Here is a 14204-nt window from a genome sequence, read left to right on the forward strand (position 1 = left end):
GAGACAGCTTGTCCACAGTTTCCCTTCTTCCTGCACAAAGTGACCTCCACCCTATCCTGAGCTGTTGAAACACCCAGCCTAACCAGCCTCTCTCGGACAGCAGAGAGGCATGTTCAAGTCCACACTCTTCTCCCTTCAAGGTCTGTTCCTCTACTTCTGACCAAACCTCCATGCTCAAAGTGTCCACTCCCTCTGTCCCACCGTGGTTTTTCCCTTGAAGACTTCCATCCCAAGCAACATGCTTGGGGCCTGTTCATTCCACTGACTCATCATGGCACCATTTCTCCTCAGGTTCCATTTTCAGTCTTCCTGTCAAACCAGGAAATGCCTTCTCCAAGCAACCCATCTTAATTACGGGGCCTGTGCCTGCTCCGCATACTGAGGCAGTAGATTTTCAATGCCTCCTCAAGACTCCACTCCAGAACTTTACCTTTAAAACCTTCCCATCCTCTAAAGCCCATCCAGGCTCACACCCATCAAATGTTGGTGTTGACAAGGTCGACCGAGAATGAGGTGGTGTACCACTGGAGCCATGCCACCCAGAGCCAACATCAGAGTCATCTTCAGCAGAAACGTAGCCATGTGTTCAAACAGCCATATCGACCATGTCTCTTGATGTGTTGTGAATGCCTCTGTGAGATACATTTTCCCCTTCTGCACCAGGAAGGTAGCCACGAGGTCCACCATGAATTTGGTGGCTCTGTGTTTTAGGAAGGCAATCATGGCGTTGTCGGAGAGCACAGTGAGTGTGGCGGTTTGCTTCAGTCCCGGCGAGGACGCTGGAGGCTCTGAGAGTGGGGCTTTTCTTGAGGTCCCAGGTGGGTGGGGGTCAGTAGGTGGGCTCATGCTCCCCACCCCTCGCCTCAGCTGCAACGTGAAAAAAAACTGTCAAGCTCCTGGCCTATGGGCTCTGGCCGGCAGGCTCCAACCCTCCAGCCCACTCCACACTCGATTTCTGGCTGACTCACACAGCACAGTGACTTGTGGGCAAGGCCCAGCACGAAATTTAAACCGTTCCTATGTACGATTTACTGCTAGGAGCACGACTTCTGCAGATTTGACAGAGCAGAGTGCCCTCAGTCCCAGCTGATCGCATCTCGCTTGAGCTTGAGCTTCTTTTGCGGTTTCCTGAAGTAGTCAGTCTCTGCAATAGAGTTCTGCACTTTCTCAAACAGTTCAACTTTCTGATCTGAAAGTTGGTCAGAAGCCTGTCCTCCGGAGTCAGTTTCAAAGTCCTTTCCGTGACCCTCTCTGAAGATGAAAGAGACTTGCAAAAACAGAGTCAAACCAAACTGTCTGTAAAGGACAAAGGATTTCAAAATGGCAATGGATGAAGAAATTTGGTTATTTTTGTGACCTAGAACACTTGAAGATAACAATTACAATGATGAGTGTTAACCAGGATAAATCAGCATTTTAGGAATGCTATCTAATTTTTAAAACCCTTCTAGAAACATTTACCCACAGCATAGCCTAGATCCTGAGGAAACCATGCTTAGCTATCCATGGAAACATGGTGACCATGAAAGTTTTTCAGGCAAGTGCAGAAAATCAAACGGGTGTGTGAAACATCTTAGCCACTTGGTGTGATTCAAGACCTGATCAAAACAATACTGGAAATTTATTTTGATAAGGCATCAAAATGTTTCATAATTACTTTCCCCAGAAAAGAAGAAAAGTTTAAGCAAATGATCTTTTTAAGAGAGGGCAAAAACCAAAATCTAATTTGGCAACAGCTTCCCTTTGATAGGAAAGCTCATTGATTTCGTTCAGTTCATTTCCATATGAGCCAATTTGATCATGCACCAAAAACTTTTCTTCGAGTTTCTTCCCCCAGACACTCTAGATGCTTTTTTTGACATGAAAAATTTGTCCTAGGGCTTCTTTCCTTTTTTAGGACCCATTTATTTTTCTTAACAAAACCAACAAAAATATTTCCATTCCTTAAATCTTCTCCACTGAAAACATACACCTCGCTTTCCTTAGAGCACAAAGATGTCTTGCTTCTTGATTTTGAGTAGCTTTAATCACATCTCTTCCTTCGAAGTCTCAGCCTTTACAGACCTTGTTTTCAGTAAAAACCAAGAAGGAAGCAATTATAAATGGTTCTTTCCACTAGCATTCTGTGGCTTTGCAAATTTATAAGTACATCTATAATTTCCAGAAACATACTACTTCATGGTACAATCTTCAGATAAAAATGCAAGACATGTTTCCCAACAGACCCAAACCTCTTTTGGTTTCTGTGTCCAAATAAGCCCAAAGTAGCTAAACCTCTATCTAAGAATTACTGTCTAATACTTTATCTTATTTGGTAATGATCTAGAGATTCAATAAATTTCTATCATTCAAGTGAATTTAACAAAACATGAAGGTGTAAAGTAACCAAAGGTTGTGAAGTTCGGTCCATACACCAGAACGCCCAATTGTTGTTCAAAAGTTCCCCCAACACTTTCCTCTTACTGATATCTATTTCGTTGACTTGTTTGCAATAATTGAGGGCCTCTGCCAGGAGCTCGATTGAGTCCACGGCAGCCCTGGAAGGCCGGTTTCCACTGTGTTTCCAGCTGACTCACACAGCACAGCGACTTGTGGGCAAGGCCCAGCACGAAATTTAAATCGTTCCTGTTTATGATTTACTTCTAGGAGCCCGACTTCTGCAGATTTGAGAGAGCAGAGTGCCTTCAGTCCCAGCTGATCACTTGCTTGAGCTTGAGCTTCTTTTGCGGTTTCCTGAAGTAGTCAGTCTCTGCATTAGAGTTCTGCACTTTCTCAACCAGCTCAACTTTATGATCTGAAAGTTGGTCAGAAGCCTGTCTTCTAGAGCTAATTTCAAAGTCCTTTCTGTGACTCTCTCTGAAGACGAAAGAGACTTGCAGAAACAGAGTCAAACCAAACTGTCTGTAAATGACAAAGGATTTCAAAATGGCAATGGATGAAGAAATTTGGTTATTTTTGTGACCCAGAACACTTTAAGATAACAATTAGAGTGATGAGTGCTAACCAGGACAAATCAGCATTTTAGGAATGTTATCTAATTTTTAAAACCCTTCTAGAAACATTTACCCACAGCATAGCCTAGATCCCTAGGAAACCATGCTTAGCTATGCATTGAAACACGGTGACCATGAAAGTTTTTCAGGCAAGTGCAGAAAATCAAACGGGTGTATGAAACATCTTAGCCACTTGGTGTGATTGAAGACCTCATCAAAACAATACTGGAAATTTATTTTGATAAGACATCAAAATCTTTCCTAATCTCTTTCCCCAGAAAAGAAGAAAAGTTTAAGAAAATGATCCTTTTAAGAGAGGGCAAAAACCAAAATCTAATTTAGCAACAGCTTCCCTTTGATAGGAAAGCTCATTGACTCGGTTCAACTACTTTTCAACATCAGCCATTTGGATCATGCACAAAACTGTTTTCTTTGAGTTTCTTCCCCCATCACTCTAGAAGCTTCTTTTGACATGAAAAATTTGTCCTAGGGCTTCTTTCCTTTTTTAGGACCCATTTATCTTTCTTACCAAAACCAAGAAAAATATTTCCATTCCTTAAGTCTGCTCGACTGAAAGCATACACCTTACTTTCCTTAGAGCACAAAGATGTCTTGCTTCTTGATTTTGAGTAGCTTTAATCTCATCTCTTCCTTCGAAGTCTCAGCCTTTACAGACCTTGTTTTCAGTAAAAACCAAGAAGGAAGCAATTATAAACGGTCCTTTCCACTGCCATTCTGTGGCTTTGCAAATTTATAAATATATTTATAATTTCCAGAAACATACTGCTTCATGGTACAATCTTCAGATAAAAATGCAAGACATGTTTCCCAACAGACCCAAACCTCTTTTGGTTTCTGTGTCCAAATAAGCCCAAAGTAGCTAAACCTCTATCTAAGAATTACTGTCTAATATATTATCTTATTTGGAAATGATCTAGAGATTCAATAAATTTCTATCATTTGACTGAATTTAACAAAACTCGAAGGTTTCAAGGAACCAAAGGTTTCGAAGTTCAGTACATACACCAGAACAGCTAATTGTTGTTCAAAAGTTCACCCAACATTTCCATCTTACTGATATGTATTTAGTTTACTTGTTTGCAATAATTGAGGGCCTCTGTCAGGAGCTCGACTGAGCCCACGGCAGCCATGGAAGGCCGGTTTCCACTGTCTGGTTCCTGGACTTTGAGAAGAGACGTTGGTGTGGTGCTGGGCAAAGAGGGTGTGGTGCCCGGCGATAGGAGCCACAGGGAAGCGCTCTGAGTAGCCTTCCGTGTGGGCGAACGTGGAAATGCGCTCCTGAAAACCTTCAGAACCGACACCCTTGATTCTCTCTAAGCTGCTGCTTCTAGACGGGAAGGCAGTGTCTTCGTGAGTTTGAGCCGCGGGCCCAGGGCACTAGGTGTGTGCTGAAAGCCAAGCCAAGAAGCTGAGGTTTGCAGAGTTGAGAGAGGAGCGACGAAGTGAGTGAAGACAGGAAGTTGCCCCGAGCCCGGGGATTGGGGGAAGTGGCTGTGCGAGAGGGGCCCCAGGGTGGCTGGCAGGCGGCGGGCCGGCAGAGGCCGGTAGTGCCAAGGCTTGGGCTGGAGTGGAGATGCAGCTGGGGCTGGGGTCGAGGGCCCTGAGAAGCCGGTGTGTCGGGCCCGGAGGGCAGTGTGTGCGGAGGCGGGGCCTGAGCACAGCCCAGGCTGCAGAGCTTCCCAGGGCTGGTGAGTGGAGTGCGGGCTGGAGGTGGGGTTGGGGAGATGGGGGCCGGAGCCCAGGGCCGCGCCGTGCCGCTCTTTCGCTCGGAGACGGTGCTCGGCAAATCTTGCCGCCTGTCGGCAGCCGGCAGCCCAATGGGGCGATGCCCTGACTCCCTGCGGGGCCGGAGCCCCAGCGGCACCTCTGCCCGGAATGGGGCTAAGGCTGGCCGGCGATGGACGTCTCTTTTCCTTTGGTTTTTGAGTTTTGGGTTCCCTTTGTGATTTGGCTGTGATTGTTCAGGCGGCTGAGAGCTGAGCCGCAGCGGGTCTGGCTCCATGTCCAGGGCCGGAGGGCTCGTGCACGCGCCCAGCTCGGAGGGCAGGATGAGGCGCTGTGCCCATGGCCGAGACCCTGCGGAGCCCGTGATCTCAGTGGAGAAGCTTTCTTAAGCCGCGAGGGATTTGCTTTTCTGCCTTCGTTGATTTTCCTTTGGAAACAACTGGTGCTAGTCCCACCCTTTTCCCCTCGCACCCCCGCCCCTCCCCTCGTACTCAGAAGGAACCGCCACATATCTTGTCTTTTTCAGCTCCGGGGACGGGGACGGGGACGCAATGGCTCTCTCCTTCTTGCACTTTGGAAGGCGACGTCCCAGAGTTGGGCTCTTTCCAGAACAGGTCGTTTCGCTGGCAGCAGAACATGGGTGAAGGTAAGAGAAAAGCATCTGATCTTTGAAGACACTGACGATGTGCCACTGGACCCAGGACCCAGATCCCCACCCACAGGGGCCCTGGAGGCAGTCCCCCAAGGGCTAGGTGCACAGAGCCACCCTCCTGACTTAGGAGGGCCAGAGAAAAGTGTGTCTGCCCCCACGGATCCCAGGCCCAGAGTCTGTCTTTCGGCATCCTTTGGGTGCTTTGCAACGACTCGCTGGTGTCCGTGATGAAGGAGGAAAGCCAAGTCTTCTCCGTTTGGAGAGATCTGTGTTTCTCGCCTGTTGTGCGCTGCGATTGTGTTCTCGCGGCGTGAAGTCTTCAGGCTTGGCCAGTTTTGCAGCCACAGAGACGAAGCGAAGTGGTGTGCTTGTCAGTGGCATGAGTTGGGTCAGCAAGTCTCATGGGCCCTTTCACTTGGGAGCTGATCGTTCCTAAGGGAAGCACAGCCGTCAGGCATCCCCTGGCATCTGGAGATTTGTTGCTGGATTAGTGGCGGTGCTTCCCCGAGGGCGCTCATGTGCCAGCCATGGGCCAAGGTGCTCCATCTCCCACGCAAGAGACTGTCTCAGAGAGCGGTGGCCAAGGACGTTGCCTGGGTCCTCGTGGGCACAGGCTTCTCATGACACGGCTTCAGTGACTTGGACGTGGTCCCAGGGCAGCGGGGCTGCATTTCCGATGGGGACGTGAGAGCGCTCCCCAGAGATGGAGCGCAAGCAGACGCCATTCCACAGCACCGAAGGAACTGGGGAGGGACGATGATGGGTTTTCTTCTGGCGACGCGGACACTTTCCTTTGTATTTTCTGGAGAGAAGACTCCCTTTCTCCTTTGGCTTGTGCCGTTCCGCACCCATCCCCAGTGAGTAGACTCTCCTTCTGTAAGTCCCAATAAAACACGGATTTGTTTTCTCCCTGTCTGCTTCCACCTGAAGGATTCCTAAAGCCTTGTTGAGTCTTCCTATCTTGAGGGCAATGGAGTTCTTTGCCTAGGATCAGGAAGACTCTGTCCTCCCCGTTCACAGGATCGGATGGGCAAGGCTGGGGCTAGAAGCAGGGGATCCAACGTCCCAGTGTCCCAGTCGTGCCTCCCGCCCACCCCACGGGTTGAGAGAGGAGCAGATCCTGGGAAGGAGCGAAGTTTGCCTGGATGGGCCTTGTGCGGCTCTGGGGAAGAGAGGATGTCACTCAAAGTTCCCGAGGCTGCGGGGGAGTCCTGACGTCTAAGCTTCCTCGGATGAGGAGGGTATTTCGATTCCCGTCCAGAGGTTCCTCAGGCAAGCTGCGGGAGAGGCCTGCGTGTGGTGAAGCGGCGAGGGTTAGATGGGGAGAGGATGTGGCGGGGGACCCGGAGAGCGGACACGCGGACACGGGGAGGGACCGGAGGGTGTGGGGAGAGCTGAGAGGTCGAGGTGGAGGTGACCCTGGGGTGGGCTTCAAGGGAGGAAGGGAGGGCAGTGTGCGTCTGGGGGGAGACTGGCGGTGGCGGGGGCGGGCTTCCCAGCCCAGGAGGGTTGTGAGAGCCCAGCCGGGGCGAAGGGTGGTGAGTGAAGCTGGCGAGCGGGTAGGGCTGGAAAGAGGGTCGAGGGAAGGTGGAGCGAGGCCCAGGCTTTTGCAGAGTCCCGCTGCCCCTGCCGGGGCTGAGCCCCAAGCGGTTGGCTCCCAGGGCATGGTGTGGGTCCGATCACTTCAGCATAGTCCCCCTGGCCGAGCTGGAGACAAAGCCACACATAGTCCTGGCCTCCTCGGCCCAGGCCTCCTCCGGCCCCGCCAGCACATTCCCAAGTGGGATGCTCCAAGGCTCTGGGCCCACGTGAAGGAGAAGGAGGCCCCTGGGAGGAGCTGAGCGGTTGCACGTGGGCAGGGAGGTGAGGAGGGCACAGGGTGCGCGGCAGGGAATGCAGGGCCGGCTTGAGCCCAAAGGGTGCCGGAGGAGACACGCAGAGGAGGGCTGAGGGTCGAGGCCCGTGCCCTGGATGCCTGGTGGTCCGCTCCCGGGTGTGGGGGGCCTGTCAGGCTTGACAGCGTTTGGCCCCCACTTTTCTTTCCTTCCCTTCCCTAGAACAGAGCCTCCATGCAAGCCTGTGCCGTGGCAAGCGTCCAGCCGCAGCCCGTGGAGTCCGCATTCTTTCCACTAGAGGGCGGTCAGCTGTGAAAGCACCTGGGATCCCGAGAGGGGGCCTGAGAGGCAGGGGTGGAGATGTGGCCCGAGGGACGGAGAGTCTCCTGGCCTCCGGGAGCCTTGAGCATACTGCTCTTCCAGCTGCCTGAGCAGGTGCCCACAGGGTTTCGGAGACCTCCTGACAGCAGGTGTGGGCCCAAGGGAGCCAAAGGATCTCCTGAGGAGAGTCTCGTTGGAGAAGACACTGGGTAGGCTTGGCACTGTTGCCGCAGAGCTGGCCATCAACCTCCTGGGTTTGGGCCCAGGAGGGAGGTTCCAGGAGAAGCCCCTCGGAGGCTGCCCCTTGCCAGATGAGCCCCCAGGAGCCCCCGAGTTCCACACACGGGGTGAGTGGGTTGGCGAGCCGGCGCTCTCCGGCCCCGCGCGCGCGCAGGTCGCCCTTTCCTGATCCAGGGCCTTCTGCTCACTCCCGCAGCTTCCTCACGACTACCGGCCCCCACCTCCCCCAAAGTGGGTTTCTCCGGAGGGATTCTCTGAAGCCGATTTCTTCTCGCCCCTCCTCTGTCCCACCATTGAGGCTGCTGACTCGGGCCTGGTCCTGTTTTGGATGGCTCCCCTGCAAGCGGGAAATGCGGCTACCCACCCTCTGCCCCGTCGTGGGCCCAGCAGCCACCGACCGAGCCTTTGCCCTGTGCAGACGGGAGGTTCTCACGGTCCTCTTGGGACCCTTCGCGTCAGCATTTCAGCCTTGGGAGCGCCCCACCCCCATCTGAGGGGACCCGGTCCAGGCTGCCGACCCTCGGCACCTCTGTCCCCGTTGCAGATCTCTCGCCCCATCAGCAGGGTGTTGTGCACCTTGAGAAGCCCCCCCAGTGCTCGTGGTGCCGGCCACCGAGCTTGAGCTCTGCTCTGAGGGCCACCAACCCAGAACCTCGCAGGAAGGTGTCCACTCCTTTGGAAAAGACTGTGTTTATTTTCACAGTCGACCCAAGGCCGACGACGTGATGGGGCCGGCGGGCCGGCAGGCAGGCGGGCTCATGTTCAGCACCCCTCCCCTCAGCTGCAACGTCAACAGAAACTGTCAGGCTCCTGGCCTATGGGCTCGGGCCGGCATGCTCCGCCCCATCCCCAGGCCCCTCCCCGCTCGGTTTCGGGCCGACTCACACAGCACAGCGACTTGGGGGCAAGGCCCAGCAGGAAATTTAAATCGTTCCTGTGTACGATTTACTGCTAGGAGCACGACTTCTGCAGATTTGAGGGAGCAGACTTCCTTCAGTCCCACGTGATCACATCTTGCTTGAGCTTGAGCTTCTTTTGCACTTTCCTGAAGTCCTCAGTCTCTGCATTAGAGTTCTGCACTTTCTCAACCAGTTCAACTTTCTCATCTGAAAGTTGGTCAGGAGCCTGTCTGCTAGAGTCAGTTTCAAAGTCCTTTCCGTGACCCTCTCTGAAGATGAAAGAGACTTGCAGAAACAGAGTCAAACCAAACTGTCTGTAAATGACAAGGATTTCAAAATGGCAATGGACAAAGAAATTTGGTTATTTTTATGACCTAGAACACATCCAGATAACAATTAGAGTGATGAGTGCTAACCAGGATAAATCAGCATTTTAGGAATGCTATCTGATTTTTAAAACCCTTATAGAAACATTTACCCACAGCATAGCCTAGATCCCTAGGAAACCATGCTTAGCTATGCATGGAAACACGGTGACCATGAAAGTTTTTCAGGCAAGTGTAGAAAATCAAACGGGTGAGTGAAACATCTTAGCCACTTGGTGTGATTCAATTCGTGATCAAAACAATACTGGAAATTTATTTTGATAAGGCATCAAAATCTTTCCTAATCTCTTTCCCCAGAAAAGAAGAAAACTTTAAGCAAATGATCCTTTTAAGAGAGGGCAAAAACCAAAATCTAATTTGGCAACAGCTTCCCTTCGATATGAAAGTTCACTGACTTCGTTCAGTTCGTTTCCATAGTAGCCAATTTGATCATGCACAAAACTCTTTTCTTTGAGTTTTTTCCCCTCATACATTCTAGAACCTTCTTTTTACATTAAGAATTTGTCCTAGGGCTGCTTTCCTTTTTTAGGACCCATTTATCTTTCTTACCAAAACCAACAAAGACATTTCCATTCTTTAAATTTTCTTGCCTGAGAACATTCATCCTGCTTTCCTTAGCGCACAAAGATGTCTTCCTTCTCAATTTTGAGTAGCTTTAATCACATCTCTTCCTTAGAAGTCTCAGCCTTTACAGACCTTGTTTTCAGTAGAATCTAAGAAGGAAGCAATTATAAACTGTCCTTTCCATTAGCATTCTGTGGCTTTACAAATTTATAAATATATTTATAATTTCCAGAATCATACTACTTCCTAGGACACTCTTATGATAAAAACGTAAGGCATCTTTACTAATAGACCCAAAGATCTTTTGGTTTCTCTGTCAAAATAAGCCTGAAGTAGATAAACCTCTGTCTAATAACTACTGTCTAATATTTTATCTTATTTGGAAATGATCTAGAGACTCCATAAATTTCTATCATTCAACTGAACTTAATAAAACTTGAAGGTGTCAAGTAACCAAAGGTTGTGAAGTTCGGTCCATACACCAGAACACCTAATTGTTGTTCAAAAGTTCACCCAGCCCTTTCCTCTTACTGATATCTATTTCGTTGACTTGTTTGCAATAATTGAGGGCTTCTGCCAGGAGCTCGATTGAGCCCACGGCAGCCCTGGAAAGCCGGTTTCCACTGTGTGGTTCCAGGACCTTGAGAAGAGACATTGGTGTGGTGCTGGGCAAAGATGGTGTGGTGCCCGGCGTCAGCTGGGCAAAGATGGTGTGGTGCCCGGCGTCAGGAGCCACAGGGAAGCGCTCCGAGTAGCCTTCCATGCGGGCGAACATGGAAATGCGCCCTTGAAAACCTTGAGAGCCGAAACCCTTGCTTCTCTCCAAGCTGCTGCTTCTAGCGGGGAAGCCAGTGTCTTCGTGAGTTTGAGCCGCGGGCCCAGAGCGCTAGGGTGTGTGCTGAAAGCCAAGCCAAGAAGCTGAGGTTTGGAGAGTTGAGAGAGGAGCCAGGACGTGAGTGAAGCAGGAAGTTGCCCCTAGCCAGGGAGGGGGGGAAGTGGCTGTGTGAGAGGGGCCCCAGGGTGGCTGGCAGGCGGCGGGCTGGCAGAGGCCGGCAGTGCCAAGGCTTGGCTGGAGTGGAGATGCAGCTGGGGCTGGCGTCGAGGGCCCTGAGAAGCCGGTGTGTCGGGCCCGGAGGGCAGTGTGTGCGGAGGCGGGGCCTGGGCAAAGCCCAGGCGGCAGAGCTTCCCAGGGCTGGTGAGTGGAGTGCGGGCTGGAGGTGGGGTTGGGGAGATGGGGGCCGGAGCCCAGGGCCGCGCGTGCCGCTCTTTCGCTCGGAGACGGTGCTGGGCAAATCTTGCCGCCTGTCGGCAGCCGGCAGCCCAATGGGGCGATGCCCTGACTCCCTGCGGGGCCGGAGCCTCAGTGGCATCTCTGCCCGGAATGGGGCTAAGGCTGGCCGGCGATGGATGTCTCTTTTCTTTTGGTTTTTGAGTTTTGGGTTCCCTTTGTGATTTGGCTGTGATTGTTCACGGGGCTGAGAGCTGAGCCGCGGATGGTCTGGCTCCATGTCCAGGGCCGGAGGGCTCGTGCACGCGCCCAGCTCGGAGGGCAGGATGAGGCGCTGTGCCCACGGCCGAGACCCTGCGGAGCCCGTGATCTCAGTGGAGAAGCCTTCTTAAGCCGCGATCGATTTGCTTTTCTGCCTTCATTGATTATCATTTGGAAACAAGTGGTGCCGCTGTAATGGAAGAACTGGGGACAGACCCTTCCAGCCACTGGCTGAATCGAGGCCAGGAAAGCGATCATTCTCTCCCAGAGAGGGAGACATCTTGCCTGCTGGCTTGCTCCCGATTCAGGGGACCACCATGACAAGTGATGCTTTCGGGGCTGCCTTCTTCGTTGGCAGAACCCAGGGCACATTGGCGGTGCAAAGTTCGAGCGAGAGTCAGGTGGTGCACCACCAGAGCCATGCGGCCCAGAGCCAACATCAGAATCATCTTCAGCAGAAACGTAGCCATCTGTTCGAACAACCATATCGACCACATGTCGATCAATGCCTCTGTGAGATACGTTTTCCCCTTCTGCACGAGGAAGGTAGCCACAAGGTCCACCATGAATTCGGTGGCTCTGTGTTTTAGGAAGGCAATCATGGCGTTGTCGGAGAGCACAGTGAGTGTGGCGGTTTGCTTCAGTCCCGGCGAGGACGCTGGAGGCTCTGAGAGTGGGGCTTTTCTTGAGGTCCCAGGTGGGCGTGGGCTCGGTGGGTGGGCTTGTGCTCAGCACCCCTCCCCTCAGCTGCAACATCAACAGAAGCTGTCAGGCTTCTGGCCTCTGTGCTCTGGCCGGCAGGTTCCCCCACACCTGCCCCCTCCCTGCTCGGTTTCTGGCTGACTCACACAGCAGAGCATCTTGTGGGCAAGGCCAAGTAGGAAATTGAAGCCGCTCGTATATTCGATTTATGGCTAGGAGCCCGACTTCTCCAGATTTGAGAGAGCAGAGTGCCTTCAGTCCCACGTGATCACATCTTGCCGGAGCTTGAGCTTCTTTTGCGGTTTCCTGAAGTCTTCAGTCTCTGCATTAGAGTTCTGCACTTTCTCAACCAGCTCAACTTTATGATCTGAAAGTTGGTCAGAAGCCTGTCTTCTAGAGTCAATTTCAAAGTCCTTTCTGTGACCCTCTCTGAAGACGAAAGAGACTTGCAGAAACAGAGTCAAACCAAACAGTCTGTAAATGACAAAGGATTTCAAAATGGCAATGGACAAAGAAATTTGGTTATTTTTGTGACCCAGAACACTTTGAGATAACAATTAGAGTGATGAGTGCTAACCAGGATAAATCAGCATTTTAGGAATGTTATCTAATTTTTAAAACCCTTCTAGAAACATTTACCCACAGCATAGCCTAGATCCCTAGGAAACCATGCTTAGCTATGCATTGAAACACGGTGACCATGAAAGTTTTTCAGGCAAGTGCAGAAAATCAAACGGGTGTGTGAAACATCTTAGCCACTTGGTGTGATTCAAGACCTCATCAAAACAATACTGGAAATTTATTTTGATAAGACATCAAAATCTTTCCTAATCTCTTTCCCCAGAAAAGAAGAAAAGTTTAAGAAAATGATCCTTTTAAGAGAGGGCAAAAACCAAAATCTAATTTAGCAACAGCTTCCCTTTGATAGGAAAGCTCATTGACTCGGTTCAACTACTTTTCAACATCAGCCATTTGGATCATGCACAAAACTGTTTTCTTTGAGTTTCTTCCCCCATCACTCTAGAAGCTTCTTTTGACATGAAAAATTTGTCCTAGGGCTTCTTTCCTTTTTTAGGACCCATTTATCTTTCTTACCAAAACCAAGAAAAATATTTCCATTCCTTAAGTCTGCTCGACTGAAAGCATACACCTTACTTTCCTTAGAGCACAAAGATGTCTTGCTTCTTGATTTTGAGTAGCTTTAATCTCATCTCTTCCTTCGAAGTCTCAGCCTTTACAGACCTTGTTTTCAGTAAAAACCAAGAAGGAAGCAATTATAAACGGTCCCTTCCACTGCCATTCTGTGGCTTTGCAAATTTATAAATATATTTATAATTTCCAGAAACATACTGCTTCATGGTACAATCTTCAGATAAAAATGCAAGACATGTTTCCCAACAGACCCAAACCTCTTTTGGTTTCTGTGTCCAAATAAGCCCAAAGTAGCTAAACCTCTATCTAAGAATTACTGTCTAATATATTATCTTATTTGGAAATGATCTAGAGATTCAATAAATTTCTATCATTTGACTGAATTTAACAAAACTCGAAGGTTTCAAGGAACCAAAGGTTTCGAAGTTCAGTACATACACCAGAACAGCTAATTGTTGTTCAAAAGTTCACCCAACATTTCCATCTTACTGATATGTATTTAGTTTACTTGTTTGCAATAATTGAGGGCCTCTGTCAGGAGCTCGACTGAGCCCACGGCAGCCATGGAAGGCCGGTTTCCACTGTCTGGTTCCTGGACTTTGAGAAGAGACGTTGGTGTGGTGCTGGGCAAAGAGGGTGTGGTGCCCGGCGATAGGAGCCACAGGGAAGCGCTCTGAGTAGCCTTCCGTGTGGGCGAACGTGGAAATGCGCTCCTGAAAACCTTCAGAACCGACACCCTTGATTCTCTCTAAGCTGCTGCTTCTAGACGGGAAGGCAGTGTCTTCGTGAGTTTGAGCCGCGGGCCCAGGGCACTAGGTGTGTGCTGAAAGCCAAGCCAAGAAGCTGAGGTTTGCAGAGTTGAGAGAGGAGCGACGAAGTGAGTGAAGACAGGAAGTTGCCCCGAGCCCGGGGATTGGGGGAAGTGGCTGTGCGAGAGGGGCCCCAGGGTGGCTGGCAGGCGGCGGGCCGGCAGAGGCCGGTAGTGCCAAGGCTTGGGCTGGAGTGGAGATGCAGCTGGGGCTGGGGTCGAGGGCCCTGAGAAGCCGGTGTGTCGGGCCCGGAGGGCAGTGTGTGCGGAGGCGGGGCCTGAGCACAGCCCAGGCTGCAGAGCTTCCCAGGGCTGGTGAGTGGAGTGCGGGCTGGAGGTGGGGTTGGGGAGATGGGGGCCGGAGCCCAGGGCCGCGCCGTGCCGCTCTTTCGCTCGGAGACGGTGCTCGGCAAATCT

Source organism: Equus caballus, chromosome 10 (genome assembly GCF_041296265.1).
Source record: "Equus caballus isolate H_3958 breed thoroughbred chromosome 10, TB-T2T, whole genome shotgun sequence".
Classification (NCBI taxonomy): domain Eukaryota; kingdom Metazoa; phylum Chordata; class Mammalia; order Perissodactyla; family Equidae; genus Equus; species Equus caballus.